This window comes from Solanum pennellii, chromosome 6 (genome assembly GCF_001406875.1).
Source record: "Solanum pennellii chromosome 6, SPENNV200".
Taxonomy (NCBI): domain Eukaryota; kingdom Viridiplantae; phylum Streptophyta; class Magnoliopsida; order Solanales; family Solanaceae; genus Solanum; species Solanum pennellii.
Window position 1 is genome coordinate 52274757 of NC_028642.1, and position 5200 is coordinate 52279956.

Genomic DNA, 5200 nt, shown 5'->3' on the forward strand with positions numbered 1-5200 from the left:
AAGACTTTAACAGGCTGTCTCTTCTAAACAAAGAAAGGAATGAAATATTACCCTACCAACGAAACCCTTCTTTTGTGGAAATTAATAAGTTTACTGTGGGCTACAAAACAATCATGGGAAACAAGTCAAGAACGTAACGTTGCTCTTTTTTTGTTAAATTATGATTAAACAACCATAATTTAACATCCACTAGACATCTTTAAATATTTTCATCCAATAATTACCCATCATTCATTGATTCCTAGAAAATTCACTTGCACCGTGTGTTAAAACACCTCCCTTACTAGTTATTACTATCTCCATTTCGAAACAAATGATGCATCTTTTCATAATTAAGTGGTGTTTCATAAAATTAAGAAATGTTTACTTTTCTCTTCTAATTTCAACCTTCTTAAATTGTGTTTTCTAGTGGGAATCGGGCGGGTTAAATGGCTTATGAGTGGGTTTTTGAAATTTTGATTAAAAATTTGTCAATCGGGTTATGGCTTACGATTGCGTCACGCGTATAAAATGAGTGTTCCGTTAGTGGGAGGGCCAAATTGTATTGATTATTGAACTATAAGGAATCTGATAGACGAAAAGTATGATGAAGGATATTGACATATCATTTTCGAAAGTTCAAGAATATATTTATCCTTTTTTTTCTTTATTTAAAATGGAAGGAGTATTATTTGTAAAGTTTTAGGGTTATGGAGCACTTGAAATTAGTGAATAATGATGTAAGTTAAAATCATGAATCGTTGGGGTTCAAATTCTAATAAAGATAAAATGCATGTGTAATTTCCTGCTATCTACTTAAGCTTTGATATACCTGATAACATAATATCCTAGGGCATGGGCGAATTTGGTTTCACTTTATTTTAGTAGCTTTGCCGCATATTCTTCTTTATATATTGAGAAAAAACTTATTAATGTTGAAAAATATTTAACTGTAAATAAAGGTATTATTGCATCATTAACTTAAGGCCACAAACTCATAAACTCAAATGTGAATTCGCCTCAATATATATATGTATAACCACTTAAATAATATAATTCAAGTGTACTATCTTCTTTCTCATTTCAAGGAAAAGTAGTAATTGAGTACCTGATGGGAACACTACAATGTCAAGGGTTCAAATCTCTCCTCGCCCACAACTGGCCCAAAAGGGAAGTACATGTACTTTATGATAGGAAATTTAATGATTCATATAAATAGCTTAGTGAGAAATGTCTTGAAGAAATTCAAAGAGTAACTAATAATCCTGTTATAGTTATACGGAAGGGAAAAAGTTTAACAATTATGCCCTTTTTCTAATGAATCATACAGATAAACAATTTCATCGACTAAAAAAGTATCCAAATGAATTGTAATTACAATTGAAACAATCAAAAGGAAATGTGAGTTAATATATTCTCTAAGGTTGAAAATATCATAATTAAATTGATTTATCAAATTCAAAATCTAGATGATTTAAATTAATTATTCCACAAATTTAATTGGTTGATACGAGTTGATTTCATTTATCACGATAATGGGCAAATTAATTAGAACAACATTGTCTTCTTGTTGTTCCCCCATACAGCTGTTTGCAATCGAAAATAAAACAAAGGACATTATTGTATTATATAGTCAAAAAGGGCTGTTGAAACTCCACGCTTGGGTCTTAAAGCTAAGCAAGTGTGTTAATTGTTTATATTTAGTGTTAGTTTTCTTCTCTTGCTTTTGTATTGTTTGTGCTTTCTCAAACTCTGAATGAATGCTTTTAAAGTGCTTAACCAAACCAAAACACGGTTTTATACCCATTGTTTAGGCCATATTGGGTTGAAAAGATAAAAGATTGAGTAAATGACAGAAATCTCACCTTTAAATTCTCTTATTACCATTATCCCCTATTAGTTTTACAAATTCTCAAAATCCGTCATTTTCACACATCAGATTAATGTATCAGCGCATCAAATTAATGTATCTCGCACATCAAATTAATGTATCTCGCGCATCAAATTAATGTATCTCGCGCATCAGATTAGTGTATCATGTATAAAAGGTACATCATATTAGTGTATCATGCATAAAATGTAATATATCTTACTTAACCATTAACGTATCTCGTGCATCAAATTAATGTATCAACGCTTATATTATTGCATCAATTTGAGGAATTTTTGTAATTATAAACTTATAAGAGACAAATAGTAATTTTACCATAAAAGTACGAGATTTTTATCCTTTGCCCTAAAAGATTTTGCAATAGCTTTGGGCCCAATAGATTAAGTTTTACCTAAATTAGATGTACTATGCATTTGGACTGTACTTGTGTATTTTATAGCCAGGTTTGGGATTGGTTATCAAAAAGAAGCCCACTATTCCACTTTCTAAGATTTGCCTTGTAGTTAATCACAATTGTTAATTTCACGTGTTTTCCTATTTGAAAAGGTGTTTTGGCACCATTCCAAAAATATTAAGCTTTACTAAAGTGTTCCCACAAAGACAATTTGGTATCTAAAAAATGCAATTTAAATTGGACTACATGAGTTGATCTTTTAGGCCACTAATATTTTGTTAGGTTGTTTGTGTTCATTTTAACTCTATTAAAAATAGAGTTTAGCTCATATAGAGTTATGTGCAAAAGAATAAGAAATATCTAAAATAAAATAAAACAATAAGAAACATCTGCTCATATGATAAGCACGTTTTACTTTTAATTTAAAAATTGTGAATACGAATTACCTTTGAAACCATGGTTCGAATCACCAAGTACCAAAAGAAGGTGGAAGCTCTTGGATAAAAAATTTAAAAATATCACTTTTGCAACTTTAATGGTTCAATAGATTGAAAATCTTTGTTACGAGATACTTAGGGATCGCTTGGTGTGGAGATAAGGTATAATTAATTTCGAGATTAATTTTATGTGAGTTTGTTTCATTTAGGTTGGAACATAATTGCAGAATAACTTATTTCAAGAGTGTAATGTTATTTTATCCCAATTTTTCAGGATGGAATAACACAATTAATTCAATAAGAATTTAGAGCAACTTTCACATATAGTAAACATAAAAATTATATTTGTATGTTATACTAATAGATTGAATAATTGCGCTCCATAGCAAATTTTATATTTGCTATGGAGCTTTTGATTTGTATAATTCGTTAGATACATCAAAGTTTATACAAATTGTTCAGTTTTGTATAAATTCATTTATACATTGTAATTTGTATAATTATAAGTGCATAGAATGAAAGTAGATGTATTTGTATTCGTATTTGTATTTGTATTTGTATACACACTTTTTTCTCACTTTATTACAAATATGAACACATTTTATACATTTTACACATTTGTATACCGAACGGGTAATTGTATACCAAAAAGGTAATTGTATATTGAAAATGACTAATTGTATACCGAACGAGTAATTGTACACCAAAAGGGTAATTGTATATCAAAAATGACTAATTGTATACCGAACCAGATGGCAAAAATATTTATTGTGAGTTACAAATAAACTAAAAATATGACTATAACATTTAATTTAAACTAATAATTAGCTATTTCATATAATTTTTCCAATAATTAATTTTGAAATAATTTGTTCTCCAACCGAACCAGGCCTAAGGGAAGTAGTAGTCCAAGGAAGCACGATATCTTATGGTCCATGTAAGAATCATGGTGGGCTGATGATAAGATGGGCCACCCAAACCCAATTCTTGGAAAATTATGTCCCATAAAGTCTGGGCTTTCACCATTGGATGTTCCAATGCCCAAAATCATAAAATAACTTAAATACACAACTATAAGTTTAGTATTCTCTAATTTTCCTTTTTTTTTTTTAAATATTACATAATTCCATTTTTTTTAATTTTAGTAGAAGTTTAGAGATACATAGCCTTCTCTCTCCTATAACACACACTTCCCCAATATCATGCCTATTTTTTCTCCACTAAAACACTCAATCTTCTGAATCATTTTTTGAATTTTGAATTATTAATTTTAATTAAAAACGTTTTAAAACATTTAATATGAAATTTTGAATTTCAAAATTCAAAAAATTTGAAATTTCTGAAAATTGGACCATTGTTCTCTGGTTCTTCTTCTTCTTACTCCATCATCCGTCTATAGTTCTTCTTCTTCTTCTTAATCCATCATCTGTTCTTATTTTCTTCTTTTTTTCTTCTTGTTCATTGCTATATTACATCAGCCGTCTCTAGGTCTTCTTTTTCTTCTTACTCCATCGTCCGTTCTTTTTTTTTCTTTTTTTTTTTGGTTCATTGTTCTATTACATCATATTAATGGATCCTTTTACTAATAGAAGGATTTATGATTCGAACGATGAAAATTGGAAAGAAAATAGAAAAAAGTCTTTGCATGATCCTATGAATGTTCGGAAGGATTCAAACAAAGATTTTGGCGAATCATCTAAATCAAAGGTTGACAAAATAAACAAAAAAAAAAGAGAAAAGAAGCAGCAACCATTGTTGTTGAAATTAGTAAAAATTTTAGTAAAGGAATCCCATATGTATCATGAATTTTTGAAAATTGTTATCATGTATCAGACAATAAGTTTAATACATAAGTACACAGTGTGTTATAGTGTGTAGTCGATGCATTGATACATGAATTAGATGTGTATCATATGATTTCCTATGTATCAAGAGTTTTTGAAAATTGTTTTCATTTATCAGTTAATAAGTTTAATAACTGCGCTATCAAGTGTGCTTGCTGATACATATCGACTCAATGTGTTATAGTATTTAGACGATGCATTGATACATGAATTTGATGTGTATCATATGATATTCTATGTATCACGAGTTTTTGAAAATTGTTATCATGTATCAGTCAATAAGTTTAATAACTGGATGTTCATAAAAATGTCTTCAAACTAGATGATATGATCTTGAATTTTCAAAATTTGAAATTGTTATCCAATTACGTGTTGAATTAATGCTTATTAATGAACTGTTACCGTAATTTAAGCTGATTTAGATAACAAATTTAAATGTTCCTTTTTTTCCCCTTTTAATCTTAACAGTTTTAAGTTACTGTGTATCATTTACCATGTATCACAACTTACTAATGTATCACGCCACAGCAATATTAAGGGATTATTAATAAATACTAAATTTGTCGAGACAGAATGTAATTATTGTATTACACTATGGGATTCCTTAAATTTATACTTATTTTTTTAAAATAGATATAATAAGGCTCTATGACTA